We start from the raw sequence: 17,399 nt of genomic DNA on the forward strand, positions 1-17,399 counted from the left end.
TCTGAAACAACTTATAAACAAGAACAAATATTCAAATGTTAAACAGTTCATTTATTTTTGCTTTCTATAAAACACAATTACAACCAGGTATATAATACTTGTACAACAACCACAAGTTTTGGAGGTTAAACTTGATTTGGTCCAAAGAGTGAGAGCACTAACTGTTCATAATCCATTATTAATTTGTATTTTGTAAAGCATTTTCTCATTCATTATCAATTCAGTGCCTTGCATATAGTAGAACTATAAAAGTATATCCCAGGTACTTTCCAATGTCATTTTGTTTTCTGTTCAAACAATGGCATGTTTAGATAAGGGGTACATGTCTACATTTCTTTTTTAAGCCTTTCTGGTCAGCTCTTCTAATTTTGGGAATTTAAGTGAAAATCCAAATTATGGCACACTATGTTTTATAGAATCAACTGTTTTTACACATTTGTTTCTATATTTTTGTTATAAAATAACATTCTATATGTATAGTTTACATTGAGTTCATTACATATTTCAGACAAATTGGTTTTAGCTGAGATTCTGAATGCAACAAATACACAGTTAAGCACTTGAAAAGTAGTTTTTTTTTTTGTTTTTTTTTAAAGATTTTATTTGTTTATCTGACAGACAGAGATCACAAATAGGCAGAGAGGCAGGCAGAGAGAGAGGAGGAAGCAGGCCTCCGGCCGAGCAGAGCCCAATGTGGGGCCCGACCCCAGGACCCGGGATCATGACCCGAACCGAAGGCAGAGGCCCCTACCCACTGAGCCACCCAGGCGCCCCGAAAAGTAGTTATAACTACTGGGAAATGTTAACCAATCAACTCACATTTGTTCCTGTTTCACTTGAAGACAAAATCTATGGGCCACTCTGCAAAGAGAACTAACTGAAATGAATATATCTGTATTTAGAATTACTGTATTTGCAGAAGCCTCTTGCAATTAAAAGTCTTATCATGGGGTCCAATTCTGATGTCCTGCTGTTTCATTCATGACAACTGCGCAGTACCAAAGTGCGACAATTCTTTATTTTAAATAGCATATTTTCTCATACCAGTTGTTTTAAGAATGGTTTTGTTAAAAAATCTCTCAAGCACTAACTTATTATCCAAATTTAAACTTTAAAAGAAAACCAACCCAATGTTCAACATGAGAAGTATCCCTATGAATTCTGAAACTTAAAAGCAGCATTTTAGTTTTCTTATGTTTGGGATTTTTTTTTTTTCTTAAACCAATCGCATACTTCACTACACACATTCTGCATAGTATTCGAAGATCAAAGTCTAATGCTGAGTATGGCTGGGTCAGCAGGGAAAACCCCTATGGCCAAATATGAGAGACCCATGGTAAGGTGCATCCGGCCAAAAAGACCGGAACCAGATTCCAATTAGGGCAGCGGCCTGAGGCTACCTGCACTTAGTGGGACGCCCCACACCTCTGCCGCTCCAAATTTCCCACCGCGCCCCACCTGTCTGCGACCTAGCCTCTGCCCCGCCCCTTCCTCCCCGGCCAGCTTCCGCATTGCCCGCGCAACTCCGAGACTAAACGGAGTGACGGAAACTACAATCCCGCACAGAAGAAAGGCCCAAGGAACGAGGGAGTCCCCACCCTGCCAAAAGGAGAGACTCCTTTAGAAAAACTTGGCGGCAAGTTAACAGGAAGCGCGGAGGCGCAGTTCCTAGGCCGTTTGGGGGCACCTTGCCGCCCCAGTAATCTCATCTTTTGTTCTTTGACAGGACTCCTTGAAGCCCCTACTCTGAGCGCTTTCCGGGCAGCTCTTGACTCGAACTCCACTGCGATCCCTCTCTGATGGCAGCCATGATAGTTACATCCGGGTATTTCGTGGAGTCGCGACCAGAGTCTCCCGGAAGTGACGCGAACGCGGAGGGATTTGCGTTCGGTGAGGTGAAGGGGCTCCGGATGCTTGTTCCGTAGAGACGCTGGCGGTGGAGTGGTAGGGTTGGGTGTTTTGTTTACCACCACCTACTTGTAACGGGTGTTACGTGTGGTGTATTGTGCCCAACACCCGCTTTCCCGTGCCTTTTAAATCCTTTCTTTACAACAGGCCCAGGAACAAGACATGGTATTGTTTCCATTATGGGAAAATTGAGGCCAGGAGAGGGCTAGTGATTTGTCTTAATACATCTCGTCTTGGAGCTGATCTGATCCCCCAGTTTGTCTGTGGAGCCAGTGCTTTAAATTTCCTCCGTAATGCTTCTATTTAGAAAAACCCCAAACCCCTGGTGCTTGCAGCTGGAAGGCCACTTCTGCAAGGGCGTTCACCTTCAGCTCAGCGTTGTTGCCCATGGTGTAGGGCCAAGCCACAGCCACCGTGGTCTCTGCGGTGGACAGAGATCCGAACCGTGTGCCACAGTCACCTTCGTTAACCGGGTGTCTTGCAATTTCTCTGCCCCTTGACTCTGCACATGGAGAGTTCTTGCTGCCCTCGACCCCCGGCTAACAGAGGGAACTGGCCCTGACTGTGGGCGCTGGGAAACATTTTAAGTCCTGTCAGGCACTTGTAAAGTCAAGACTGCTCAAACGGCTCGAGGCCTGTCATTATTGGCAAATAACCTCTGGCGATAATAAAAGCCTGACAGCGATTATCTTGGACTTTCCACCAAATCAGTTGTGTCTCCTGGCTTCTATTTCTTTAGAATATAAGAACAAATACTTCGACCTTAATGTCACCGTTAACTATAACTAGCCATCAAATAATGAAGTGTGAATATCCACTTTGGTCATTTTTTTTTTCCCTTTTTCTTTTTTTCACAGAGGCCATCAGGTGGGGAAATAGCCACACCAGCACCTCGCCAGAACAGATGCCTGGGTGTCAGAGGTCCCAGGGGCACAGCGTCCTCAGGGGAGGTCAGAGCCCATGGCTAGATATCATGGGGGCGAGGTAATATTTTTGTAAAAACAAATTATGCATAGAAAAAATACATCAGAATTAAGAATGATAATATTTGAAGAGTGGCCGTTTAATTATTTATTTTCTGCTACAGTTCTTTTTAATATAGGGAAATAAATTGACCGCAGTAAACCTTTCTTAGTTGCCTGCTATTATAATGAAGACAAAGGCATGTTGTCACATTTTGACAAATGACCGTCTTTGATACAAACTACAGAAAGGAATTCTTTTCCTTGGCAAAGCGTTGTTTCTTGTTGTTGTTTTTTTGTCAGGATATTATCAAAATACAAATTTGGTACAGGTGTTTTTCCCACACCTTTGTATAAAAATATTCCAATCAGAAGTTTCACTTCTCAAAAAAAAGAGGAGAGAGGGATTTGAGACACTTGACATTCTGGAGAACAAGTATAAAAAGCTACTTTTATTCTGCCTTCTTTGGGGTAGCTTTAAACAACTTACCAGTTCAGATAAAAGCAAAATAACCACTCCTCTTTTCTTTTTCTGTAGTCAGCTTCCACTGTTGCCTTTTAGCAACTATCAAGCAGTGGCACTACAAGAAATACAGTGAAAAGACAGAAGAGAAAAATGAGAAGGGATTGGGAAGGAAGAACATGTAAATAATGGAAAATGTTGATATTGGGGTTGAGGTTGCTTTGAAATTCTAAGGTAGCATGTAACAACCCTTTCACCCAAGTCCCTACAAGACCAGTTGCCCACTCAAACAGATTTGCATATATAATGTTCCCACTCACACACTGAGCACCCACTATGATAATCCTTACCAAAATTTCAGCTTTATACTTATACAAATTAGACATATATTTTGACAAAACCTAGAGTGGCTTGAACAACAACTGTAAAGTAAAATCTCATCGTTTTCCCTAGTATCCCCTCTTACCATATCATTCATTCATCCTATGATTAGTAGCATAAGTGGATATCGAACAGGAAGTGTTGCCTGCTACATTATAATACAACAGCTATGAAACTCCAAGTGAGGTCCTGACAAGAAATTTCAAAGGAAATTTCATGTTAGTCTGGGCCTTCTAAAAAGCAGTTGTTAGGGTGACATTAAATGTGCAAGAATTTTATTATAGGAAACACTTATGAGAGAATGAGGAGGGAGCCAGGGAGAGCCATCAGATAGATGAAAGTTAAAAGCAGTGAAAGAGGCGCGGAGAGGTTGGTGGAATTGTCCTAGGCTGCTGTACAGTCTAAGGAGGATTTGGCAAGACTACTGGGAATGCTCAAGCCAAAATTGCCATGACCAGGAGTCCTCCTAGGAAGGAGCTTGCCTTACGATCTGTGCTGCACTCAGTCACTGGCCGGATCAGCCCATGGAAAGCTTGATCTTTGGTGCAAATGTGGAAGATTTCAGAGTATGGCAGCACCTGGGGCCCTTGGGCAGTTTTGCTCCCTATAGTTGGTAACCGCAGTCCCTAAACGGGCTTTTTCAATTTTTGGCACTTTTCACCGGTTTCAAGGCTTAGAAGAAGATTATAAAAGAGGCAATTTCATGAGGAGGATTTTACATTGTTGTTAGGCTTCCTCATGCCCCTTCAGGTCTACTGAGTGGGGCTTCAATGGCACTACTCAGGGGGCTTGATATGTGTCCCTGGAGTTTTCAGAAGTACAGTAGTGCCTGACTCACATCTGAGAAATCCCAGGGTAGGGAGAATGGGTCAGTAAGAAGTTTGGGCAGGAGTAAAGGAGAGTTGCTAGGTTGGAATCAGCTGTGACTTCCATAGTTTGTCCAGGCAAATGATGTTTGAGTGTTTCTTGTGCACCAAATATGAACCACATGAGAGAAAGAGCTGGCCTGGAGCTCTTTTGACTCTCCCCTAAAAGGACTTCCTGGAAGGGAAATGGCACTCCCAACAGAGAGGGTGCATGTGGTGTGGATTATCAGAAAATCTGGAGCTACGGAAGGAGCACTAACTGGGAAAATAGAATGTGTTGCCCATCTAGGATGACCAGCTTGCTCAAATTTGCTTGAAACTCTCCCTGTTTTAGTACCAAAAGTCCCGAGTCTCAGGAAACCCTCAGTCCCAGACCACTCAGGATGGTTGGTCATTCTGCCTGTCACAGGAATTACAGTTAGAAGGCACTCCAGCAGAGAACCTCCAAAATCCACCAAGTCACCCATGAGAATAAGAGTCAAGTCGAAATACCAAGTAGGCTCAGAATATGTGAAGCCAGTTTATGATTATGTCAGTATTAAAGTGGATTTTGTCAGGGCATAATTAGAAAATGTGCTGGAGCAGGACCTTCTTTTCCACACCATCCTTTAGGAATGTGTATAGTGTGCTCAGACTGCCATAACATTGTATCACAGACTGGGTAGCTTTAACTACAAAACTTTATTTTCTTAAGAAGTCCAAGATCAAGGGTTTGGCCAATTTAATTTCTGGTGAGAACTCTTCCTAGCTTGCAGATGGCCATCTTCTTGCTGTGTCCTCACCTGCCTGGGTGAGGAGAGAGGCGGGGATCGGAGGTATCTCTGATGTTTTTTCTTATAAAGACACTAATTTTATAGGATCAGGGACCCACCCTTGTGACCTTATTTAACCGTAAATCTTCAAAGGCCTCCTCTCCCAATATAGCAACATTCAGGGGTTAGGGATTCAACATATGAATTTTAAGGGGACACAAGCATTCGATACGTAACTCTGAAACACAGAGATACTTTATTAAGTTGGGGGGAGTCTTGAAAATATTAGCTGTTTCATGCCTCACATCCTTAGGGAGAAGATACGCATTTGTGACACTGAAATCCTGTATCTTTTTATGAACAAAAGTAAAAGTAAAAGTAAACATTATGAACAAAAGTAAACATAAGCTCTTCAGACATTATTTTAATCATGTCAAGATAAAGTTGAACCCCATGAGAGGCCTGTGCTGGTGGTTTTGTTTTGGTTTGGTTTAGTTTGGTTTCTGTCCTGTAGAGCAGAGCAATTGACAAGCTAATGTTCACATTACTGGACCCATAAAGAACCCCACAATAGACTGTGTACACCGTGATCATGACTTGGATGAACGGGGATTTAATAAACAGTGGAACTGTTGGATATGGTGCTGCCTGTACTTATGGTGTTTGACATTTTTTTTAAAAAGTTACAAAGGATTGGCTAGTCAGAGAATGTATCTTCCTGATCTTTCTTACAGATATGAACCCAAGTAGTTGCAAGACACTAGATCAAAAGGCCGGTAAAATCAGAATGAAGTGCTACAATCAATTCTTTGCCTTTAGGCTAAGAGCAAGTGTAGGAATGAAATGCTGTTAAGAAAACACACACATGGAATTAGGTGATAATGTCTATAGAACTGGATATTGAATGTCCCTAATATCTACTTGAGTCCCTTTAGGAAGCAGAGTTGGTTTTTAATTCCTTGAGACTTTAGAATTAGGAGCTAAGTTTAGCTGTGAGCACAGAGTAACAGAAATCACCAAAATAAAAGTTATTTATTATTCTTTTTATATGATATAATTTTTCTTTCAGTTGAAATTAGCTTGGGGTTAGAACAGTGATTTATGGGGTGAGGATGCCAGGCTCCTGCTACCTTATTGCTCCACTGTGTGTGATTTCCATTTTCCAAAGTCATTTCCTGGTCCAGGATGGCGGCTAGAGCTCTAGTCTTCAAGTGAACAGAAGGATGGAGATATGTAGAGAGTAGCACACCTTTTCCATTTAAAGGCAATTCCCGGAAGCTGTACACAAACTTCTACAAGAGAGGCTAGAAAAGGCAATACTTTTTTTCCTAGTAAGTCAGTACCCAGTGAAAAGATTTTACTACTCTAGAACAGAAGTCCGCAAACTATGGCCCATGGACCAGCCACCTATTTTTCTAAATAAAATTTTACTGAAATACAGTGCTGCCAATTATCTATGGATACATATTTTTTTGTTGTTTAAACACACTATGTACTTTTTAATTTTAATTCCAGGATAGTTAAAATACAGTGTTATATTAGTTTCAGATTTACAATATAGTGATCCAAAAATTCAGTATATTACTCAGTGCTCATCAAAGTAAGTGTAGTCTTAGTCCCTTTCACCTTTTACTCATCCCCCCCACCAACTTCCCTTCTGGTAACCATCAGTTCATTCTCTGTAGTTAAGCATCTGTTCCTTGGTTTGCCCCTCTCTTTTTGCTTGTTTCTTAAATTCTACATATGGGAGTGAAATCACATGGTATTTGTCTTTCTCTGATTGACTTATTTCACTTAGCATAATACTCTCTAGCTCCATCCGTGTCATTGCAAATGGCAAGATTTAACTCTTTTTTATGGTTGAATAATACTCCATTGCTTATATAGATAGCACATCCTTTTTATCCAACCATTAATCAATGGACACTTGTGCTGCTTCCATATCTTGGCTATTGTAAATAATGCTACTATAAAAATGGAGGTGCATGTATCCTTTTAAATTAGTTTTCTTGTATTCTTTGGCTAAATACCCAGTAGTGCCATGGCTGGATGATAGGGTAGTTCTATTTTTAACTTTTTGAGGAACCTCCATACTGTTTTCCACAGTAGCTGTACCAGTTTGCATTCCCACTAACAGTGCATGAGGGTTCCTTTTTCTCCACACCCTCACCAACACCTTGTTTCTTGTGTTGTTGATTTTAGCCCTTCTGATAGTTGTGAGGTGATACCTCATTGTAATTTTGATTTGCTTTTCTCCCTGATGATGAGTGATGTTGAGCATCTTTTCATGTGTCCGTTGGCCATCCGTATGTCTTCTTTGGAAAAATTTCTTTTCATGTCGTCTGCCCATTCTTTAATTGGATTATTTGTTTTTTGGGCATTGAGTTTTGTAAGTTCTTTCTATATTTTATAGGAATACATTTTTTAAAAATATTTTATTTATTTGACAGAGAGAAATCACAACTAGGCAGAGAGGCAGGCAGAGAGAGTGGAGGAAGCAGGCTCCCCGCAGAGCAGAGAGCCTGATGTGGGGCCTGATCCCAGGACCCTGGGATCATGACCTGAGCCGAAGTCAGAGGCTTTAACCCACTGAGCCACCCAGGTGCCCCAGTAATACATTTTTTAAAATGTATTTTAAAAGCAGCTTTATTGCTGGATGATGAGCATGCTATAAAATTCAGTCATTTAAAGTGTACAATTCGTTGTCCTTCAATGTCTTCACAGAATTATGCATCTAACACCCACATCAATTTAGAACATTTTCATTGCCATGAAAATACCCCCCACTGCTTAGATGTTGTCCTTGAATTCCCCATTTCTTCTCCCCATCCAAGACCTAAGCAATTAGTAATTACTTTCTGTTTCTATAGATTTCCCTATTCTAGGCTTTTCATATCAATGAAATCATACAATATGGGGGCCTTTGTGCCTGGCTTTTTTCACTTTACATAATGTTTCTAAGGTTGCATGTATTAGTACTTTATTCCTTTTTTTTTTTTTAAGATTTTATTTATTTATTTGACAGAGAGAAATCACAAGTAGATGGAGAGGCAGGCAGAGAGAGAGAGGGAAGCAGGCTCCCTGCCGAGCAGAGAGCCCGATGCGGGACTCGATCCCAGAACCCTGAGATCATGACCTGAGCCGAAGGCAGCGGCTTAACCCACTGAGCCACCCAGGCGCCCCACTTACCTGGCAGGGGAGATACCATGATCACTTTATTCCTTTTTATGGCCAAATAATATTCTGTTGTATGGATATGCCCATATTGTTTATCCATTCATCAGCTGATTGACATTTGAGTTGCTTTGAGGAAGCAATAATCCTTTATTCTTTTAAGACACTGAAATAAAACAAACCAGCAGGTAGTCTCTTCTAATATATCAACAGTTTAAAATATTACCTTGTGGATTTTGATGGGACTAACTGATTTGGGCAAAAATATTTTGTAAAAATATCAATGATATAAATAAATGTGATTGAGATTTAACCAAGGCTATAAAAAATGATACAGTACTGCAGCTATTGGCAGTCCCTCTCCAGAGCTACATATGACTCCCAAGTTTTTTCTGGAAGGCTTCTCAACAATGCTCAAAGATGAGCTGTTGCCTGCAGATTATGGGGAAGATAAGGACATGGGCGATCTAGAAGACAGAGTCAATTACCCTAATGACAAGGAAAAAGTTCTCACCATGTGTATCCAACACTGGAATCTTGCATCATTTACATTATTCTAAATGTGTTCTGTGGAGGCAAGAGAGTTCAGAGCAGCAGTTTGAAGGTCAGGTAGGTGGTTTTTCACAAACCATCACCCTTACTACTTCCTCTTTCACCTATGACAGACTTGCAGGTAAGTGCACAGGCTCTATGATGGTTCTAAGAAGTCTTTTTGATAAATCTGAAGAGGGCGGCTTTCTCCAGTGTTTAGCCACCATCCGCATGAGACTTGGATAACAGAAGTATAGCACTGAGATAGAGTGAAGCTGAGAGGCATAGAGAAACTGAGGCAAGAGACCGGTAGAAAGAGATCTGAAAAATTTTACATCTCTGTTTCTGGGAGTTTTTGAGACCCCCCCGAATCATTTATGCCCTTTCAGTTGTTGTGTGTTCAACTTTTCCTTTCATTACAAAGGATATCAAACCTTAATATTTTTCTAATAAATCTATTTTTTGGACAATTTATTTGAAACCAAAAGGAAGACTCTATGCATGCATGATTGTTTCAATAATTAGGCAAGAGGTGGGGGGGGTCTCTTTCTACCCTAGAATTCCCATTATACTGAGTTAACTATTCTTAACAATTTGTTTAGTATCTTCCCGTATTATTTCTAGGCATTTTACACATACGAAATATCACCTTATATTTACTTTCATTTACATTTGACTGTTTTACTTAGCAGTGTTGTGGAATCCTTTCCACCTTAAGACATAGAAAATGTACCCCATCTTTTTAATAGGTACATAACATTCTATTGCATGGTGTGCCCCAGTTTATTTTCCTATTGATGAATATTCAAAGAATGTTCCCAATTTCAAGACAAAAGTATAAACTTCTTTCATTCATTTTGCAAATATTGTGCTCATGCCATGTGCCAGGCACTTCCCCAGGCAAAATAAATTTTTTTTAAGATTTATTTATTTATTTGACAGACAGAGCTCACAAGTAGGCAGAGAGGCAGGCAGAGAGAGAGGGGGAAGCAGGCTCCCTGCTGAGCAGAGAGCCCAATGTGAGGCTCAATCCCAGGATCCTGGGACCATGACCTGAGCCGAAGGCACCCACTCAGCCACCCAGGCGCCCCCAGGCAAGGTAATTTCTGCAGTTTCTTTTTGTGGGGCAGAGAAGAAATAAACAAGAAAACAAATATATGTGAGCTAAATAATTTCACCTAGTAAGTTCTGTGAAGAAAATAAAAATGTGGGTGTCTGGGTGGTTCAGTTGGTTTGGCAACTGCCTTTGGCTCAGTTCATGATCCTGGAGTCCCGGGATCTAGTCCCATATCAGGCTTCCTGCTCAGTGGGGAGTCTGTTTCTCCCTCTGACCCTCTCCCCTCTCATGCTCTTTCTCCCTCTGAAATAAATAAACCTTTTTTTAAAAAAAAGAAAAGAAAAATGGATATTTGATAAAGAATTAAAAGTGTGGGTGTAGAACTTCTTTAGGTGGGGGATCTCAGCTATTTCTACAAGGTGATATTTGCCTAAATGCTGAGGGATACAAAGGAACCAGTCCTGTGAGGTCAGGGCGGAGGGAAAGTGAGGAGCAAAGGTCCTAAGGCAATAACAAGTAGGCAATTTACAGGAAAAGAAATGAGGCCAGTGTATCAGTTACAGTTCTTAGTTACACTCAGTAGAAATAAGTTTAACAATTTAAGGAGAAAAGGAATTCACTGAAAAATACTGAGCAACTCACAGAATCTCTGGGATGGCGGAAGAAGCTAGCTTGGAGAGTATCTGCTAAGATGAATTCAGAAAAATCCCACCATAGCACTGGTCTAGTGGGGACTTAGCTGCTGCGACTGCTGGTTGGAGACTCACTGGCTTGCATGAAAGATAATATTAACCTCTGCTGGCTCTGAAATTTAAACCTACCTGCCACCATCACTCTGTCCTTATTTACAGGACCAGTGTCTAATTTAAATCCTGTAGAAGTGCCCCACTAATGCAGACTTTAGATGCATATCTTTGTACTTTTGTACTGATATTTCTATAACCAAATTCCTGGAAGTGCTGGGTTTAAAGAGAAGCGCATGTAATTTTTTTTACTAAATCACATTCCCTGAAATGTGATACTGATTTACACTCCCACAACACAGTAGATGAGTATGCCAGTGTCCTCAAAGCCTTGTCAATTCCATATTTGTGTTTTAGAGTAGTCTTGTAAAACTGGATACACCTAGGCTTGACTCTGGCTCTGTGACTTAATAATTGTTTGTCATTGGGAAAATTAGTCCATTTCCTGGGTTTCATTTACCTTGTATATATAGTATGGAAGTGATGCCCATGCTGCTGACACTGCTAGTTGTCCCCTAATATCCATTCCCCTCTTTTTCTATATCTGTAAGACCCCAATTTTTAGTTAGACCCATGACTATCCAGGATGAGTACTAAGTTACTAGCTTCTCTTAGTCATAGTCACCATCAAACTGCAGAATGAGTGTTGCTGGTTTTTAAGACAATACTAGAGACAATAGTGAGGCACTTTTACTTATTTATTTTTTTCAAATAGGGTCCACACCCAGCATAGACCCTAGTGCAGGGCTTGAATTCACAACCTTGAGATAGAGACATGATCTGAAATCAAGAGTCAGACACTTAACCAACTGAGACACCCAAGGCACCCCAAATAGTGAGGCACTTTTTAAAGGAATGCTACATCACAAACATTCTTTATGGTACAGAGGATAACGCTGTGTAGAAAAATTCAGATACATATGCTTCTGAGTTAAGGTGATTGCAAATAGACTCTGAATGTGAAGAAAAAATTTAAGTATCTTAAATGATTTATTTTGCTTGCATATCCTTTTTTATACATGGACAGAAGTGATATATAATTCAGCTCATGTCTAAATTAATCAAAAAGTTATGTTTCATTAAATGAACAACAGAAATTCTAAGTGATAATGATGAGGGAGCAGGAGGCTGGCTGAGGACAAAGCAAAAGCTGGTACCTTGCACCCCCTCGCTACCCCCTCCCCTCGGTAATATGTGTCACATTCCTCCGGCACCCCTGACTGCCCTAAAAGAAAAACAAATAGTTGGGGTGCCTGGGTGGCTCAGTGGGCTAAGGCCTCTGCCTTTGGCTCAGATCATGATCTCAGGGTCTTGGGATTGAGCCCCGCATCGGGCTCTTTGCTCAGCAGGGAGCCTGCTCCCCCCCCCCACCTGCCTCTCTGCCTGCTTGTGATCTCTGTCAAATAAATAAAAATAAAAATAAAGAAAATAAAGAAAAACAAATAGTTAACTTGCAGAGATCACAATCCTGCAAGGCAGGAGTCTCCCTTGGTTTACAAATGTCCTTGAGATGTACAACAAAGAAGTTACCTTATCAATAGCCCAATTTCCAGAGACACATAACTCAGTTCTTCAACCCTACTGTCGCCCTCCCCTCCATAAAAACTGAAGGAGGCTGAGGTAGAAGGAAAAGTAAAGTTAAATTTCTTCTAAACCTAAATCTCACTAACAAGGATGCTTGATAGCAGGAATGTAACATCCTACCAGGAGACTCCCAATTGTCTTTATGTTAGTGCCTCATTAGAGGGAAAGCGGCCTTGGCTTGATTGTAACCAGGCCTTCAATATCCTGACAGTCTTCTTTGCCCCAATAGCCCTTCTGAACACCCCTTTGTCCTCACCTTCCCAACTCCTGTGTATATAACCAGCCACTCCTCACATCCCCAAGGCAGCTCTTTCTGCCCACGGGTCCTGTCCCCGTGCTTTAATAAACCACCATTTTGCACCAAAGATGTCTCAAGGATTCTTTCTTGGTCTTCGGCTCCGGACCTCACCCCACTGAACCTCACCTAGGTTCTAGAACTTCATCAATAAGAAAAGAAAGTATTGTCACAATTTAATTTGAAGTGGATTTTTGTGTCCTTAGATTCATTTAAAAATATAAACAGTACTGGTCCCAAATCTTCATTCTTACCAATCTTCTATAGTACCAGGACTCTCAAATGTAGTAGGGCATAGGACTTCTAAAAATAAAGGTTCAGACCCTTTGCAGTTAGATCATGTGACATAGTTCTGACCAATGACACATGAGCATAAGAGATGGGTGTGGATCTCAAGGCATGCCTTTAAAAGGAAAAGTGGTGCCCTTTCCTTCTACCACACCCATTCCTACTGATCAAAATCAAGATATAGTGATGAGTCATGTTAGGCCATAAACCAAGGGTAGCAAACTCAAAATGACCGAGCAATGAGACAGGAGGAGTTTGGTTCCCTGACACTGTAAGTCTCCATACCAGTCATGGATTACTTAAATCTACGTTGTTACATAAGGGAGAAATAAATTCCTATCAAGTATATATATGCTGTATCCTGGGTCTCTATAACAGGAACTGAACCTATACCCTAATGAATACAATTCCCTTCATAGAACTGTGAATATTATTAAACTAGATAATGTATATAAAATATTTAGCAGAGACACGTAATAAATGTGTGCTAAAGTAACTTGCCTTAAAGTCTCAAAACAAGCAATAGCAGTTTTTTTTTTTAATTTATTTGACAGACAGAGATCACCAGAGAAGCAGGCAGAGAGAGAGGAGGAAGCAGGCTCTCCACTGAGCAGAGAGCCCGATTGAGGGCTCCATCCCAGGACCCTGGGATCATGACCTGAGCGGAAGGCAGAGGCTTTACCCCACTGAGCCACCCAGGCACCCTGGCAGGTTTTAAAATTTAATTAAATTTCCATTTTTCCTTTCTCTGTGCATTAATAAACACTAACAAGCATTTACTATGTGTCCTGGATCCAGAATAGAGAACAAATACAATAATATGGAGTAATAAAATACAGTGAAAAGCCAGGTGCTACAGTAGGGGTGTTTACTCTCCAGGAGCAGGTCTTGAGATGAAGGAAATGTCTGATGTTACTGGGTAAGAGTGAGGAGCAACCAGACATAGGGAGCTCAGATACCAAAACCAGCAGCCCATCTTCACCCCAGGGCTCTTTGTATAACACAGAAAATAACCCTGAGCAACTTGCTTTCATCTCTCCTACCAAGAAGGCTGCATTGAGAACTAGCAGAAATCATAACTGCGAGGATGAGTTCATAGTAAATTACCACAAGCTACTTAAGGGATATAAACTCTGAGAGAAAAAAACAAAAAGGAAAACTCACAGTCAAACAACTAATAATACGTAAAATTAATATTCTCAAATAGGAAGGTATTTGATACATAAAGCAAGAACAAATGACTTTTCAAAAAATAAAGATTTTTAGAAATGAGAAATATAATTGCTGAGAATAAAAGCTCAATACATGGGCTGAACAGAGAGTAGACATAGCTGAAGATTGGTGTAGTGAGTTGGTCCATGGGACAGCAGGAGGGAAAGATAATAAGATAAGAAGAATAGATTGTTATATATAGGGCTTACTATCTTCAAAGCATTGTTCCAAACTATTTACAGATCTAAAACTCACGTAATTCTCATAACAAGACTCTCAGGACCGCACTAGGATTATTCCATCACACTGATGAGAAATATATGGGACAGAAAATATTATAACTCACCCAAGTTCACACATCTAGTAATTAGGAGAGCCAGGCTTTGAAACCAGGGGCTGGTTCCAGAGTCTTTTAAACACTAGGTTATACTGGGATGATGGGAGTGTTTAAATGAAATATTGAGACATATAAAGGATGAATCCAAAAGCATTAACATCCATGAATTCCAGGAGGAGAAAACAGAGGGAAAGAAATAACAGATAAAAGACGCAAATCCTTAAATTGAAAGCATCCTTCCTAGTAGAATAAATGAAAAACATGGAAAATAGTATGGTGAAGGTTGAACAAATTGTAGTGAAATTTTAGAGAATCAAGAAGGAGAGAGTAGATCCTAATTGTGCTTGCAGGGGAAAAAAAGGCAACCATTATTTGAGGTGATGAAGTTGTTAACAGCTTCCTTGTAGTAAACAATTCATAATGTATACATATGTCAAAACATCATGTTGTACACTATATACAATTTGATTTGTCAATTACAACTCAATAAAGCTTGGAAAAGAAGTCCAAAAAGTTGTCCAAAAAGTTATCAGAGATAACCTACAAAAGGGATGAGAGTCATTGAAGTCAGATTTTCATCAACAATACTGAAATCGAGAAAGAAAAATGAGTATGTTCAACATGTTAAGAAAAAGGATTTTGAACCCAGAATTCTATAGTTACTCAAAGCATCTTCCAAATTCAGTGGTGAAAAAAGAACGTTTTAAGGCATTTCAATGACTCAAAAATTGATCACCCACAGATCCTCTGTGCAAACCGCCAAAGGAGCTCTTCTACAAAGAGAAGGCAGTGAAATCCAAGGAAAAAAAAGTGGACATATATTTAGTAAAATTTATTATTAATTGACTATTTGTAAAATGTTTTTCAGTAGCACTCTGGCATTGATGTCAGATTGTGTTTTCCAAAAATGGACATAGGAATGCGTTCAGTTCCACATGCTTTTCCAGAAACTTCTCATTCTTCATCAAGAGGTGTAATTTATTTTCCCTCCCTTTGAAGGTGAGCAGGCTTTTGACTGCTCTGACCAATAGAGTGCATGGAAATAACGCTTTGAGACTTCTGAGAGTCAGTCATAAGGACAGAGCTTTATCCTAGCTCTCTATCTGGGAACTTCACTTTGGCAAAACCAGGCACCTTGCAGTGAGGGAGCCCAAACTAGTTTACAAAGAGAGGCTGTATGAAGAAGCCAATGTAGAAAGGCAATGCAGCTCCCAGCCAGCATCCACCCCCAGACTTCAGAATAAATTAACCATCAGATGATGCTAGTGCCCAGGCTATGAGTCTTGCAACTGAGATATGAGACATTATAGAGCAGAAGCAAGCCAACCCCTCTGTACCACAATATTCATAAACATAAAATTGGTTATTTTATAACATTATGCTTTGAGGTAGGTTTTTCAGTCATAGCAACTGAAACTGGTAGGAACTATATATAGGAAAGGAGGCAAGGGAAGTAAAATCATGTGTTTTTTTGTCATTTGGGGGGAATGAAATAAATATAAAAGTGTTGAAGATTCTGTGTGTCTCAATATGTAATTTTTGTAAATATTTTGTGCATGCTTGGAAAATACATATTTTCTATGTTGGATGCAAAGGATTACATATATTTACTTAAATTTACATATAAATTTAGATCAGCATTTTTATAACCTTTTTTCCCTGGCTGAGCAATCAGTTTCTGAAACAGACTATGTTAAATCTTTATCCGTGGTTTGCCTATTCTTCCCCTCAATAACAACAGTTTTTCTATATGCATGTGGAGTTATAAAGCTGAACAAAGCAAGTGTTGTGATTTTGATGATGGATTATTGCCTTTTTCATTAAGAAACTATTTCTTTTGTTGTTAATAATTTCACATTAGGGGTGCCTGGGTGGCTCAGAGGGTTAAGCCTCTGCCTTTGGCTTAGGTCATGATCTCAGGGTCCTGGGATCGAGCCCCGTGTCTGACTCTCTGCTCAGCAGAGAGCCTGCTCCCCACCCGCCCCCCCGGCCCCTGCTTCTCCGCATACTTGTGATCTCTCTCTGTCAAATAAATAAATAAAATCTTTTAAAAAATTAATTTCACATTAAACTCTATTTTGTCTGATATTATCTTTTGCTAGACTAGGTCTAGCAAAATATTTTTTACTTTTTTATTATAATAGTAAAAATATTAAATATATAAAATAGTAAAATATAAAAATTAATAATATTATTAAATTAATGAAATATTAATATTTAATTATTTATTAATAATTATATAATTAAAATTAATAAATATTAAAATATACTTTAAATATTATTAAAATATAATGTTTTTGCTAAAAATATTTTTTGCTGGTATATTTATTACTATTCACATTTAACTTTTCATTGTGGTATTTCAGATATATATATCAGATTTCTCTTATAAACAGAATAAAGCTGATTTTTAAAAATGCAATTCACATCTTTTTATTTAATAACTTAATTATCTTAATTATCAGACATTTATTAAGCTTACTCTGTTTTCTGATAAAGATAATTATCTTTAAAAACTGATAATATAGAAACAATCTTCTCTGACCAACATGAAGTGAAATTAGAAATGAATGCAAAAAGATAGTTTAAAAATTAACTTGGGAAACAAAATCCTCACTTCTAAACAACTCAAGGTCCAAATAAGAAATCAAAATGAAAATTATGAATTTTTTAAAAATGGAAGGCAATGAAATCATTACTTATAAATAAATAGTGAGATGCAGCTAGCTAAGAGGAGCTTAGAGGGAAATTTATGGTCTTTACATATTAGAATACAAGGTGTATGAAAACAAATACAGTGAACATTTAATTCACAAAGCTAAGAATAATATAGCCTAAGTCCGAAG

At 39.3% G+C, this 17,399-nt stretch overlaps 1 non-coding gene across 1 annotated transcript; it reads right to left on the reverse strand.

Annotated features, from left to right (window-relative positions):
• Positions 1-2,800: 2,800 nt before the first annotated feature.
• On the reverse strand, positions 2,801-2,891 carry LOC122901646. The gene has a single exon (XR_006383636.1). It is a non-coding gene; the product is annotated as a small nucleolar RNA SNORD88 (small nucleolar RNA).
• Positions 2,892-17,399: the final 14,508 nt, after the last annotated feature.

Source organism: Neovison vison, chromosome 2 (genome assembly GCF_020171115.1).
Source record: "Neovison vison isolate M4711 chromosome 2, ASM_NN_V1, whole genome shotgun sequence".
Classification (NCBI taxonomy): Eukaryota; Metazoa; Chordata; class Mammalia; order Carnivora; family Mustelidae; genus Neogale; species Neogale vison.